The following is a 16,078-nucleotide window of genomic DNA, read 5'->3' on the forward strand; positions in this document are numbered from 1 at the left end:
TTTCAAAATAAACCATTTTGTTTTAAGTTTACCATTTTAGTGTTTAAAGTTAACAAGCTTCATTCCCTAAGTATTCGATAGCCTAGACAGTCAAAATTACTATGTAGATTGGTACTTGCTAAACAAAATTCCTCATGGGAATGATACTCTACTTATCACTTTATTACTTGTTAGTGATCCGTGCACTTGCGGGATTGTAAAACCAGGCCAAACAAGTTTTTAGCACCATTGCCGGGGAATTTTGGTTTTAGTAATATCAAGCGATAGGCAATTTAGCTGATTTAGGCAATTATATTTATTATATAATTTTATTTTACTGATTATATTTCTCTTCTTTTCTCTCAAGTGCCTGATCTGGTATATGACCAGAATAAGGCCAGAAGAACTTTTGGACTATGATCCATAGAAAGACAGGACTCTGAAAGCCATCAGGAGGGAAAGGAAACATCAAGTGCACGATCAAGGAGATCCTGAAATTCCAACCATGGCCGATAATAATGACAAACCAAGACTCTTGAGAGATTACGGAGCTCCATCTGTCCATGGATTTCAGCCCAGTGTCACTAGACCCACAGTGGAAGCCAACAACTTTGAATTAAAACCAGCGTGGCTCCAAATGATTCAACAAAGCCAGTTTGCAGGTTCACCAACAGAAGACCCACACTATCACCTCCAGTGCTTTCTTGCCCTATGTGACACATTCAAAATGAATGGAGTGTCTGATCAAGCAATAAAACTCAGAGCATTCCCATTCTCCCTTCGGGACAGAGCAAGGAAGTGGTTACTTTCTCAACCGGCTGGAACATTCACTACTTGGGAAAACCTCTCTCAATCTTTTCTAGCAAGGTACTTTTCACCTGTAAAGACTACAAAACTGAGGCTTGAGCTCAACACCTTCAGACAAAAGTAAGGAGAATCACTCTATGACGTATGGGAAAGATACAAAGACCTGCAAAGGGAATTTCCACACCATGGTATAGAAGATTGGCCTTTAGTGCAAAATTTATATAATGGGTTGCTACCCTCTATAAGGAGTACAGTTGATTCAGCTGCAGAAGGTGATCTAATGGAGAAAACAGTGCCACAAGCACTTGAACTTCTAGAAAGGGTAGCATACCATAATTATGAGTGCTCAAATGAAAGAGGAAATGCAAGGAAAACTGCAGGGGTCCTAGAAGTAGATGCCCTAAGCATGATAAATGCTCAGTTTGATCAGCTCCTAAGGAAACTCGCAAGAATGCAAGCCAACGCAGTTGGTACAAACAGTCAACATGAAGACAACTATGGAGGAGGATACATGAATTCAGAATATAACAATTTTAATGAACCCTCCTCAGAACAGATGAACTATGTGACTAATGGAGGAAACTTCAACTAGAGGCAGCCCAACAATCCATATTCAAATACTTACAACCCTGGATGGAGGAACCACCCAAATTTCTCATGGTCCAATTAGCAGAACCAGCCAATAAACAAGCAATAGGGATACAAACCACCAGCACCCCCTGGATTTCAGAACAGAGGTCAAAACTTTTCACAGCCATTACTACCTCTCCAACCTCAATAACCTATTATTAGTAGTATGCCCTAGAGCATATCATTTAGTATGTATCTTGTACATGTTTTTATTAATAAAAGGCATTTCCACTTTTTCGTTTACATAAGATATTTATGTGTAATAGAAAAGGTCCATTGATCTTTTGTTAGAAATTCTATTCTTAAGTTGTTAAGAATATGAGTGACAGTATTTCTAGTACAAAGTATCATAAATAGGTTCACAATCGAGGATACTTCATAATAAGGACATGACTTATCCAGAAATATTGTATTCATGTTTGTTTCTAAGTTATTTATATGAGATATAAATAAGATGGAATGGTGAGTCTCATGCCATATGACAAACATGATAAGCACTTATAAATTGTAAGTAGGCCGAACCAGTGACACTTATGACAAGCACATAGAGTTTACTCTTGTCAATGTTTTGTCATAACTCATATCAGTGCATATAATCTTTAGACCTGAGATAGCACAGTTATCTTGTATATAGGTAGTTTGAGTTTGATACTGCTTTCATACTTGTACTGTGTATGGGTATATGGGCATGTGTTGGCTCCTACTAGTTATATATGGAGGTAGGTGTTGATCAAGATGGAATTTGTTCCTCTAAGTAAATAGAGATAAAATCCTATGTTCATTTAATTGTTCTTGATGTTTCAAGTTCCTGGCCAGGACAGATAGATTTAATCAGAAAAGAGTTTCTGATAAGAAAATCTTTTTAATAAAGAACTGGAATTAAAAGAGAACATAATATTCATAGCAAATGGAGTTTGACATAAACCATGACTCCAGCTTGAGTTGGGATTTTGTAACAGAGAGATTCCAGTGCATGGTAACATATAATTATAGGTTCATTTAAGCTAAACCTTATTACTAATTGGGTGGCCATGGCATGCTATGCTAGGTGTTAACCATGGTCTATGAGGTGCATAAAATGATTTAGAGAAATCATTTATGGTAAGAAAGAGTTCTGATGATATTAAGAGTTGATATTATATCTCATTACCAATTAGTGATAAGCCTAGTAAGTCACACATATACACAAGTTATCACCTAATTAAATATGATTTAATTAATTAATTAAAGAGTTTAATTGATTAATTAAATATGTTTGGTTTGCAATTAGATTGCAAAGTCCCTAGCATGACTTGAAACCAAATCTAGATTATTGGATGTATAGTATAAGTTAAATTTATCTTTAAAGTGTTTAAATATGAATTTAATTAATGAGAAATTAATTAATAGAGATTAATTAATTTATTTATTTTTGATATAAATTGATTAGAAAAAGAGAAATAATTATTTTGGGTTAAGAACTCAAAATTAAGACATAGGGGCATTTTGGTCATTTCACAGGGTGACATGTGGCACCATGAGATGGTGACACATGGCATTATACATAAGCTTACCAAATGTCTTTTAATCATGTAAGATGATTAAAATTAAGATTAAATATAGGTTTGACACTTGGCACAATGTGATTAGGTCAATTAAACCTAGAACCAATCAGAGGGTGACATGTGGCAAGGGTTTAATGTGTTGACCTAGCTATATAAGTATTGTTATGAATTAAAAATAAGACAACCAGCAGCCACTCCTCCTTTGTCATGCCATTTTGAGGCTCTCCATCTATTCTTCTTCATCTCTCATCAATTCAAAGAGATTAGCCATCAATCTCTTGAATTAAAAATACTAGAAATTATTTCTAATGTCCTGTTTACATCTTTAATCTCTTAAAAAGCAGAACTTGATTTTCTAATTAATAGAAAAAGCTTTAGAAGCTATTCAAGGGCTGCCATAGGTGTTCTTGGTGTGGACAAGCTAGAGGGACAACATCTGGTGTCCTGAAGACGCATCTCAAAGGCGCAAATATACTGCAGTGCATCAAGATGTTAGTGTGTTTATTCTTGATTTAATCTAGGGTTCTAAAATTAATTTGATTAATTTAAAAATCTTAAATGGCAAATACAGATCCAAAAACATATTAAAAGAGTTTTAATATGTTGTTTATCATTGAAATCAAATAGATAAAAATAAATCTTGCATGATGCATGTGACCCTAGGTGAAAATTTTGAATTCAATGGCATAAACTTGTGTTTTTCACGCTTCCGTTCCTTCAATTGGTATCAGAGCCACTATATTTGCCATTTAGATTGTTAATTATATGATTTAATTGTGTGTCTGATCATGAGATGATTTATCCATTGCTGGTTGCAATGGATATGTGGCGGCAAGCTTGAAGAACACCATCAATGGTGCGCATGGTTTGGCTTCATGGGTGGTGCAAAGGTTTGGCTTTTTAATTTGCAATTGTTGTATGATCTAAAAGCTCATCCTATATCTAATTAAATTGTTTAACTAGAATTTTAATCACACAATTAAATTTTGATTCAAATCAGAATTTTAAAAAAATTGTTTGAATGTGATTCAAATCTGAATTTTAAAAGTTGTTTGAATGTGATTCAAATATGAATTTTTAAAGTTGTTTGAATCATATCTAAATCTGATTTTTTGAAGTTGTTTGAATAATATTCAGATCTGAATTTTTAAAAATTGTTTGAATGTGATTCAAATCTGATTTTTTAAAAATTGTTTGAATGTGATTCAAATCTGAATTTTTAAGGTTGTTTGAATGTGATTCAAATTTGCATTTTTAAATTTGTTTGAATGAGATTCAAATATGAATTTTTAAATTTATTTGAATCATATTCAAATCTGGATTTTTAAGTTAAACATGAGATATTCAATTTAATTTAAGTATGTATGTTTTATTTAATTGTTAAATAGTAATATGCATGATGGATGATCATGGACTATAAAAGACCAATGTGATTGGATTTATTTCTTTTATGTTTCTTTGGGATTGTAAATTAATTAATTTATTTTAATTTATTTGGGCGTGTATTATTAAGTTTGTAATAACTTTTTGCTGTAATTTCATTTATTTAAGTTCTTGTAAATTCACCTTGGTATGCCAAGGATTACTATGTAATATTGGATTGCAAGAAGTTTAAGGAGGTCAAGAGCATTGGTGGGACCAGTGGGAGGAATTCAAGAACAAGTGTTGATTATGTACTCCTTCAGCAACTTTTGTAAAATAAATGAATGAAATGCACCTAGGAATGCTTTGATTCAATTCTTGGTGGCTCAGAATTGAATTCCTTAGAAAGTCCATGATCATACCATATTTACTACTTATCCATGAATGCATGAGATGTATGGGAATGTATGCAATTATATGATATATGCATGCTAAATAGATAATGTGCAAAGTGAGACCTTAATAGTAATTAGGATGACTATAAAATCTTCCAAACAAATGATTAAGTTGGAAATGCTATAATTAAAGTAATTATAACATGGGCCCTCCATTAGGGCAATTATTTTAAGTAATTTTAAATAGTTGCATAAGATGCAATTAATTTAAGAGATTTTCTTAAGAATAATTGTTAAGCATGAGATGTTGTAAATACGTAAATGGTTTGGTGCCCAATATTGGATATACCTGAGGACATTAAAATTATTTGCATAATTACTGGCTCAATGGGCTCAACTTAACTAATGCAAGATAAGTCAATAATGGATGTACCTGAGATTTTGAGCATTAGGGGCTAGGTAAAGGATTGAACCTCACATGAGATGTGATGGGCAAGGAGTTGCTCACTTATAGTTTATTGTAATTCAAATAACAAATGTACCTGAGGATGATCAATAGAATTATAAGAATTCAATCACCCACTAGAAATCCATCCAACTAGGATTTCCGTTTTCTACTTTGGAAGTGTAGGATTCACTAAGTTAGTGGGAGGACCAATTTGATTAAAAGACCATAATCATTTTGGTTAATTACTTGATACATTTACTAATTAATCTAGTTATTTTCTGCAGTTAATTTTCTTATAATAATGAGCACAAAACAACCACCACCATCCAATATCTTTGCAAGCATACTTGATCACAATAGGTTGATAGGACCTAATCTCTCTGATTGGCTAAGAAATTTGAAACTTGTCCTGAACCTTGAACATATAGGATATGTTCTAGATTCAAATGTTCCTGGTCCCTTACCTCCAGAGGCCACTCAAGAGGAACATGAAACTTTGGACAAGTGGAAGGAGCATGATATGAGAGCTAAGTGTTACATGTTTGCTTCCATGAGTAATGAGTTACAGAAGCAGCATGAGAACATGCAGAGTGCGAGTGAGATCCGCCTTTACCTACAAGAGTTGTATGGTGAGCACAGTAGGAATGCTAGGTATGAGATATCTAGGCAGTTGTTCCGCATAAAGATGTCTGAGGGACAGAATGTTGGGGATCATGTCCACAAGATGATTCGGCTGATTGAGCAGCTGGAACATCTTGACTTTAGCATGGATTTCCAACTGCAAATGGATTTGATCCTTCAGTCCCTTCCTGAGTTATTTGGGAATTTTATGACAAATTTCCATATGACTAAGCAGGAATACACCTTGGCTAGTCTACTTAACATGCTGGTTATTACCCAAAAGAATATGCCGGGTAATAAAGGAAAAAAGGTAGCTTTGATTGCATCTTCTTCTTCTGGAAAGTCCAACAAGAAGAAGGGCAATAAGAAAAAGAAACCTCAAATTCTTGGTCCTTCCAAGAAAATAGCTAAACAAAAAGGAAAGACTAAAGCTGATGTAGGAAAAGGAAAGTGTTTCCGCTGCCAGCAGGATGGGCACTGGAAAAGGAACTGCCTAGAGTATAGCAATCTAAAGAATGAAATGCCATGGTGAAAATCAACTCAAGTTGAAAGTATATTTGGCACTTAAGGTTAGGTCATGTTGCAGAAGATAGGATTGCAAAACTAGAGAAAATGGGGATTATATCCTCATTGGGTTCTAAACCTACTCCAATCTGTGAATCCTGCCTTTAGGGCAAAATGACTCGATCACCCTTTGTTGGACAATGGCTAAGAGCTGAAAATATTTTGGAGCTAATACATAGTGATTTATGTGGTCCATTTAAAGAAATGGCTAGAGGCGATTTTCATTATTTTATTACCTTTACTAATGATAAATCAAGGTTTGGGTAGTTGTATTTGATGAAATACAAACATGAATCCTTTGAAAAGTTCAAAGAATTTAAATCTGAAGTAGAAAATCAAACAAGAAAAAGTATTAAAGCTCTTCAATCAGATCGTGGAGGTGAATATTTGAGTATTGAATTTGATGAATACTTGAGAGAGCATGGCATTGTTTCCTAGCTGACTCCTCTAGAAACACCACAACTGATTGGTGTATCTGAAAGGAGAAATCGTACCCTATTGGATATGGTACGTAGTATGATGAGCTATACTGATATGCCGATTGTTAGTAGTATGCCCTAGAGCATATCATTTAGTATGTATCTTGTATATATTTTATTAATAAAAGGTATTTTCACTTTTCCGTTCACTTAATACATTTATGTGTAATAGAAAAGGTCCATTGATATTTTATTAGAAATATTATTCTTAAGTTGTTAAGAATATGAGTGACAGTATTTCTTGCACAAAGTATCATAAATAGGTTCACAATCGAGGATACTTCACAATAAGGACATGACTTATCCAGAAAGATTATAATTATGTTTGTTCCCAAGTTATTTATATGAGATGTAAATAAGATGAATGGTGAGTCTCATGCCATATAACAAACATGATGGGTACTAATACATAATAAGTAGGCCGAACCAGTGACATTTATGACAAGCAGATGGAGTTTACTCTTGTCAATGCATTGTCATAAATCATACCAGTGCATATAATCTTTAGACCTAAGATAGCACAGTTATCTTGTAAATAGGTGGTTTGAGTTTGATACTTATATAGGTGGTTTGAGTTTGATACTGCTTTCATACTTGTACTGTGTATGGGTATATGGGCATGTGTTGGCTCCTACTAGTTATATATGGAGGTAGGTGTTGATCAAGATGGAATTTGTTCCTCTAAGTAAATAGGGATAAAATCCTATGTTCATTTAATTGTTCTTGATGTTTCAAGTTCCTGGCCATGACAGATAGATTTAATCAGAAAAGAGTTTCTGATGAGAAAATCTTTTAATCAAGAACTGGAATTAAAAGAGAACATAATATTCATAGCAAATGGGGTTTGACATAAACCATGACTCCAGCTCGAATTGGGATTTTGTAACAGAGAGATTCTAGTGCATGGTAACATATGATTATAGGTTCATTTAAGGTAAATCTTATTACTAATTGGGTGGTCATGGCATGTTATGCTAGGTGCTAACTATGGTCTATGAGGTGCATAGAATGATTTAGAGAAATCATTTATAGTAAGAAAGAGTTCTGATGATATTAAGAGTTGATATCATGTCTCATTGCCAATTAGTGATGAGCCTAGTAAGTCACACACATACACAAGTAATCACCAAATTAAATATGATTTAATTAATTAATTAAAGAGTTTAATTGATTAATTAAATAGGTTTAGTTTGCAATTAGATTGCAAAGTCCCTAGTATGGCTTGAAACCAAATCTAGGTTATTGAATGTATAGTATAAGTTAAATTTATATTTAAAGTGTTTAAATATGAATTTAATTAATGGGAAATTAATTAATAGAGATTAATTAATTAATTTATATTTGATATAAATTGATTAGAAGAAGAGAAATAATTATTTTGGGTTGAGAACTCAAAATTAAGACACAGGGGTATTTTGGTCATTTCACAGGATGACATGTGGCACTATGAGATGGTGACACATGGCACTACACATAAGCTTGCCATATGTCTTTTAATCATGTAAGATGATTAAAATCAAGATTAAATATAGGTTTGACACTGGGCACAATGTGATTAGGTCAATTAAACCTAGAGCCAATCAGAAGGTGACATATGGTAAGGGTTTTAAGTGATGACCTAGCTATATAAGTGTTGTTATGAAAGAGTAAAAGGTGTGGGCTGCTATTCTCTCTTTGTGCCGCCACTCTTGGCTGCCCTCTCCCCTCTGCTTCTTCATCTCTCATTAATTCAAAGAGACTAGCAAACAATCTCTTGAATTAAAAATTCTAGAAATTATTTCTAGTGTCCTGTTTACATCTGTAATCTCTTAAAAGGCAAAACTTGATTTTCTAATTCATAGAAAAAAGCTTTGGAAGTTGTTCAAGGGCTGGCATAGGTGATCTTGGTGTGGACAAGCTAAAGGGATAACATCTGGTGTCCTAAAGATGCATCCCAAAGGTGACAAACACACTGCAGTGCATCAAGAGGTTAGTGCACTTGTTCTTGATCTAATCTAGGGTTCTTAAAATTAATCTGATTAATTCTAAAATCTTAAATGGAAAATGTAGATCCAAAAACATATTAAAAGAGTTTTAATATGTTGTTTATCATTGAGATTAAATAGATAAAAATAAATCTTGCATGATGCATGTGACCTTAGGTGAAAAATTTTTGAATTCAATGACATAAACTTGTGTTTTTCATGTTTTCTCTCCTTCAATTGGTATCAGAGCCACTATATTTGCCATTTAGATTATTGATTATATGATTTAATTGTGTGGTATGATCATGAGATGATAGATCCATTGCTGGTTGCAATGAAAGGTGGTGGCTTTGTGACCAACACCATTGGTGCGCACACTTTGTGGCCTCCAATGGTGTGTTCAAGGTTTGTTTTTTAATTTGTAATTGTTGTATGATCTAAAAGCTCATCCTATGTCTAATTAAATTATTTAATTACAGTTTTAATCACACAATTAAATTTTGATTCAAATCAGAATTTTAAAAATTGTTTGAATGTGATTCAAATATGAATTTTAAAAGTTGTTTGAATATGATTCAAATCTGAATTTTTAAAGTTGTTTGAATGTGATTCAAATTTGAATTTTTAAAGTTGTTTGAATCATATTCAAATTTAAATTTTTTAAAATTGTTTGAATGTAATTCAAATTTGAATTTTAAAAATTATTTAAATGTGATTCAAATCTGAATTTTTAAGGTTGTTTAAATGTGATTCAAATCTGAATTTTTAAATTTGTTTGAATGTGATTCAAATATGAATTTTTAAATTTGTTTGAATCATATTCAAATCTAGATTTTTAAGTTGAAAATGAGATATTCAATTTAATTTAAGTATATATGTTTTATTTAATTGTTAAATAGTGATATGCATGATAGAGTGGAGAAAGCGAATCCATATAGCCGACCCTAAATTTTTGGGATAAAGGCTTAGTTGAGTTGAGTTGATATGCATGATAGATGATCATAGACTATAAAAGACCAATGTGATTGAATTTATTTTTTTTATGTTTCTTTGGGTTGTAAATTAATTAATTTATTTTAATTTATTTTGGGCATGTATTATTAAGGTTGTAATAATTTTTGGGTTATAATTTCATTCATTTAGTTCTTGTAAATTCGCCTTGGTATGCCAAGGCTTACTTTGTAATTGGATTGCAATAAGATCAAGGAGGTCAAGAGCATTAGTGGGACCAGTGGGAGGAATTCAAGATCAAGTGTTGATTATGTACTCCTTCAGCAACTCTTGTAAAATGAATAAATGAAATGCACCTAGGAATGCCCTGATTCAATTCTTGGTGGCTCAGAATTGAATCCCTTAGAAAAGTCCATGATCATACCATATTTAATTATTATCCATGAATGCATGAGATGTATGGGAATGTATGCAATTATATGATATATGCATGCTAATTGGATAATGTGCAAAGTGAGACCTTAACAGTAATTAGGATGACCATAAAATCTTCCAAACAAATAATTAAGTTGGATATGATATAATTAAAGTAATTATAACATGGGCCCTCCATTGGGGCAATTATTTTAAAAAATTTTAAATAGTTGCATATGATGCTATTAATTTAAGAGATTTTCTTAAGAATAATCATTAAGCATGAGATGTTATAAATATGTAAACAGTTTGGTACCCAATATTGGATGTACCTGAGGACATTAAAATTATTTGCATAATTATTGGCTCAATGGGATCAACTTAACTAATGCAAGATAAGTCAATAATGGATGTACTTGAGATTTTGAGCATTAGGGGCTAGGTAAAGGATTGAACCTCACATAAGATGTGATGGGCAAAGAATTGCTCACTTATAGTTTATTGTAATTCCAATAATGGATGTACCTAAGGATGATCAATAGAATTATAAGAATTCAATCACCCACTAGAAATCCATCCAACAGGGATTTTCGTTTTCTACTTTGGAAGTATAGGATTCGCTAAGTTAGTGGGAGGACCAATTTGATTAAAAGACCATAATTATTTTGGTTAATTACATGATACATTTACTAATTAATCTGGTTATTTTTTGAAATTAATTTTCTGATAATAATGACCACAGAACAACCACCACCATCCAATATCCTTGCAAGCATACTTGATTACAATAGGTTGACAGGACCTAATCTGTCTGATTGGCTAAGAAATTTGAAACTTGTCCTGAACTTTGAACATGTAGGATATGTTCTAGACTCAAATGTTCTTGGTCCCTTACCTCCAGAGGCTACTTAAGAGGAACATGAAACTTTGGACAAGTGGAAGGAGCATGATATGAGAGCTAAGTGTTACATGCTTGCTTCCATGAGTAATGAGTTACAGAAGCAGCATGAGAACATGCAAAGTGCGAGTGAGATCCTCCTTCACCTACAAGAGTTGTATGGTGAGCACAGCAGGAATACTAGGTAAGAGATATCTATACAACTATTCCGCATGAGGATGTCTGAGGGATAGAATGTTGGGGGTCATGTCCATAAAAAGATTCGGCTGATTGAGTAGTTGTAACATCTTGACTTTAACATAGATTTCCAACTGCAGACGAATTTGATCCTTTAGTCCCTTCCTAAGTCTTTTGGGAATTTTGTGACAAATTTCCATATGACTAAGTAGGAATGTACCTTGGCTGGTTTGCTCAACATGCTGGTTATTGCCCAAAAGAATATACCGGGCAATAAAGGAAAAGAAGTAGCTTTGATTGCATCTTCTTCTGCTGGAAAGTCCAATAAGAAGAAAGACAATAAGAAAAAGAAACCTCAAATTCTTGGTCCTTCCAAGAAAATAGCTAAACAGAAAGGGAAGACTAAAGCTGATGGAGGCAAAGGAAAGTGTTTCTACTGCCAGAAGAATGGGCACAGTAACAAGAACTGCCCAGAGTATAGCAAGTAGTACCAACTTGCAGTAACAAGATATTAGTCTCCAGGTTGGCAATGGCTCAACTGTTGAAGCCTTAGCCATAGGATCTAAGTCTTTATACATGTGTGGACATGTTTTGTATTTAAATAAGGTTTTGCATGTACTTGATGCCTTTTAATAACATCATTTCTATATCTAGTTTAATTAGAGATGGTTATGAATTTCAGTTCATAAATAATGTTAGCAATATTTATTTTGGAAATAAATATGTTGGTTCATGTTATATGCATGATGGACTTTATTATCTAGATAATAATGTTAAATACAAATCTAATGCAAGCAATCTAAAAGAATGCAATTCCATGATGAAAATCAACTCAAGTTCAAAATATATTTGGCACTTAAGGTTATGTCATATTACAAGAGATAGGATTGCAAAGCTGGAGAAAATGAGAATTTTATCCTCATTAGGTTTTGGATCTACTCCAACTTGTGAATCCTGCCTTCAAAGCAAAATGACAAGATCACCCTTTGTTGGACAAGGACTAGGAGCTAAAAATATTTTGGAGCTAATACATAGTGATGTATGTGGTCCATTTAAAGAAATGGCTAGAGGCGATTTTCATTATTTTATTACCTTTACTGATGATAAATCAAGTTTTGGGTATTTGCATTTGATGAAATACAAACATGAATGCTTTGAAAAGTTCAAAGAATTTAAATTTGAAGTTGAAAATCAAACTGGAAAAAGTATTAAAGCTCATCGATCAGATCGTGGAGGTGAATAGTTAAGTACTAAATTTGATGAATATTTGAGAGAGCATGTATTGTTTCTCAGTTGACTCCTCCAGGAACACCACAACTAAATGGGGTATCTGAAAGGAGAAATTGTACCCTATTGGATACGGTACATAGTGTGATGAGCTATACTGATATGCCAATCTCCTTTTGGGGATTTGCATTAGAATCGACTTTTTATATTCTGAATAGGATTCCATTAAAATCAGTATCTTCCACACCTTATGAGATATGGTATGGAAGAAAACTAAGTCTTAAGCATGTCTTTGGGATTGTCCAGCTTATATCAAAAAGCTGAACACTTATAAATTAGAGACCAGATCAGAAAAGGGTCAATTTGTTAAATATCTAAAAGATAGTTTTGGATATTATTTTTATTTGCCTACATCACAAAAGGTTGTGGTGACTAGAGATGCCATATTTCTTGAACAATAGTTTGTTCAAGAAGGAGGCAAAGGAAGGCAAATAGAGTTGCAATTGGAGAATTCTGACCAACCAATAGATCAGATGGATATAGATATATCTAGTCAACCTACACCTATTGATGAAACATCTACAGCTGTTCCTCGTAGAACAACCAGGGTATCTTACCCACCAGTGAGATATGGTTTCCTTCATGAAGAAGAACAAGAGTTGTCTACTCATGAAGAAGTAGATCATGGAGATGATCCAATTACCTATGAAGAAGCTATATCAAATATAGACTCTTCAAAATGGATTGATGCTATGAAATCCGAGATTGATTCCATGTATAAGAATCAAGTTTGGGATCTTGTTGACCCACCTGAAGGTATTGTATCTATAGGGAACAAATGGGTTTTCAAGAAGAAAATTGGTTCTGATGGAAAGGTAGAGACCTATAAAGTAAGGCTAGTAGCGAAAGGGTTTCGCCAAAGGTAAGGAATCGACTATGAGGAGACTTTCTCGCCTATTGTCATGCTTAAATCAATTAGGATTCTATTAGCAATAGCTGCATACTATGATTATGAGATTTGGCAGATGGATGTCAAAACAGCTTTTCTCAATGGATACATTGAAGAAAACATTTTTATGGAATAACCTACGGGTTTTTGAATCCCAAGATGGTTCCAAAGTGCGCAAGCTAAAGCGATCCATTTATGAGTTAAAACAAGCTTCAAGGAGTTGGAACATTAGTTTTGATAAAGCCAGTAAGTAATTTGGTTTTGTCAAAAATGAGGATGAGCCATGTCTATATAAGAAGGTTAGTGATAGGGTTGTCACTTTCCTTGTCTTATATATAGATAATATTCTGTTGATAGGTAATGACACAGGTATGTTGACAACTATGAAGATATGGTTGTCAAATACATTCTCCATGAAAGACTTAGGGGAGGCAACCTATATTCTTGGGATTCGCATCTATAGAGATAGAGCGAAAAGAATAATTGGTTTATCCCAAAGTCTATACTTGAAAAAGGTGTTAAAGAGGTTTAACATGCTTGATTCTAAGAGAGGATTGTTACCAGTGAGACATGGTATCCACCTTTCTAAAGAGATGTCTCCAAAGACACTTGAAGAAAGAGACAAAATGGTCAGGATTCCATATGCTTCGACTATTGGAAGTTTAATGTATGTTGTGTACTAGGCCGGATATTGCATATGCTATTAGTTTGACTAGCAGGTATTAATCCATTCTAGGTTTGGAACACTGGATAGCTGTCAAGAACATCTTTATGTACTTGAGAAGAACTAAAAGGATTTATTCTTGATTTATGGAAATGGTGACTTGTAATTGGATGGTTATACTGATTCTGATTTCCAATCAGATATTGATGATAGAAAGACTACCTCTGGGTATGTGTTCATTTGTAATGGAGGTGCAGTCAGTTGGAAGAGTTCCAAACAGAGTACGACTGCATATTCCACTATCGAGGCTGAGTATATTGCTGCATCAGATGCTATAAAGGAAACTGTTTGGATATAAGGAACCTCGGTCTCACTAGAAATCCAAACACATAGAAAGGCACTACCACATTATAAGAAAAATAGTTGGGCAAGACGATACAGCCATGCAGAAAATAGCATCAATTGAAAATCCAGCTGATCCATTCACTAAGCCTTTGTCACAAGCTCAGTTAGACCAACATCTTAAGCAGATGGGTCTAGTGCTAGTGGGAGATTGTTAGTAGTATGCCCTAGAGCATATCATTTAGTATGTATCGTGTATATATTTTATTAATAAAAGGCATTTTCACTTTTTCGTTTACATAATATATTTATGTGTAATAGAAAAGGTCCATTGATATTTTGTTAGAAATATTATTCTTAAGTTGTTAAGAATATGAGTGACAGTATTTCTAGCACAAAGTATCATAAATAAGTTCACAATCGAAGATACTTCACAATAACGACATGACTTATCCAGAAACATTATAATCATGTTTGTTCCCAAATTATTTATTTAAGATGTAAATAAGATGGAATGGTAAGTCTCATGCAATATAACAAACGTGATAGGCACTTATACATGATAAGTAGGCCAAACCAGTGACATTTATGATAAGCACATGGAGTTTACTCTTATCAATGCATTGTCATAAATCATATCAGTGCATATAATCTTTAGACTTGAGATATCATAGTTAACTTGTATATAGGTGGTTTGAGTTTGATACTGCTTTCATACTTGTATTGTATATGGGTCTATGCATATGTGTTGGCTCCTACTAGTTATATATGGAGGTAGGTGTTGATCAAGATGGAATCTGTTCCCCTAAGTAAATAGGGATAAAATCCTATGTTCATTTAATTATTCTTGATGTTTCAAGTTCCTGGCCAGGACAGATAGATTTAATCAGAAAAGAGTCTCTGATGAGAAAATCTTTTAATCAAGAACTGGAATTAAAAGAAAACATAATATTCATAGCAAATGGGGTTTGACATAAACCATGACACCAGCTCGAATTGGGATTTTATAACAGAGAGATTCTATTGCATGGTAACATATGATTATAGGTTCATTTAAGGTAAACCTTATTACTAATTAAGTGGCCATAGCATACTGTGCTAGGTGTTAACCATGGTTTATGAGGTGCATAAAATGATTTAGAGAAATCATTTATAGTAAGAAAGAGTTCTGATGATATTAAGAGTTGATATCGTGTCTCATTGCCAATTAGTGATGAGCCTAGTAAGTCACACACATACACAAGTAATCACTAAATTAAATATGATTTAATTAATTATTTAAAGAGTTTAATTGATTAATTAAATAGGTTTGATTTACAATTAGATTGCAAAGTCCCTAGCATGGCTTGAAATCAAATCTAGGTTATTGGATGTATAGTATAAGTTAAATTTATATTTAAAGTGTTTAAATATGAATTTAATTAATGAGAAATTAATTAATAGAGATTAATTAATTAATTTATATTTGATATAAATTCATTAGAAGAAGAGAAATAATTATTTTGGGTTGAGAACTCAAAATTAAGACACAGGGGTATTTTGGTCATTTCACAGGGTGACATGTGGCACCATGAGATGGTGACACATTACACTACACATAAGCTTGCCATATGTCTTTTAATCATGTAAGATGATTAAAATCAAGATTAAATATAGGTTTGAC

General features: G+C 33.1%; 1 non-coding gene across 1 annotated transcript; it reads right to left on the reverse strand.

Annotated features, from left to right (window-relative positions):
* Positions 1–871: 871 nt before the first annotated feature.
* LOC131178940 (small nucleolar RNA R71) lies at positions 872–978 on the reverse strand. Its single transcript, XR_009147947.1, has one exon. It is a non-coding gene; the product is annotated as a small nucleolar RNA R71 (small nucleolar RNA).
* Between the last annotated feature and the right edge of the window lie 15,100 nt (positions 979–16,078).

Source organism: Hevea brasiliensis, chromosome 3, assembly GCF_030052815.1.
Source record: "Hevea brasiliensis isolate MT/VB/25A 57/8 chromosome 3, ASM3005281v1, whole genome shotgun sequence".
In the NCBI taxonomy this organism is placed as follows: Eukaryota; Viridiplantae; Streptophyta; class Magnoliopsida; order Malpighiales; family Euphorbiaceae; genus Hevea; species Hevea brasiliensis.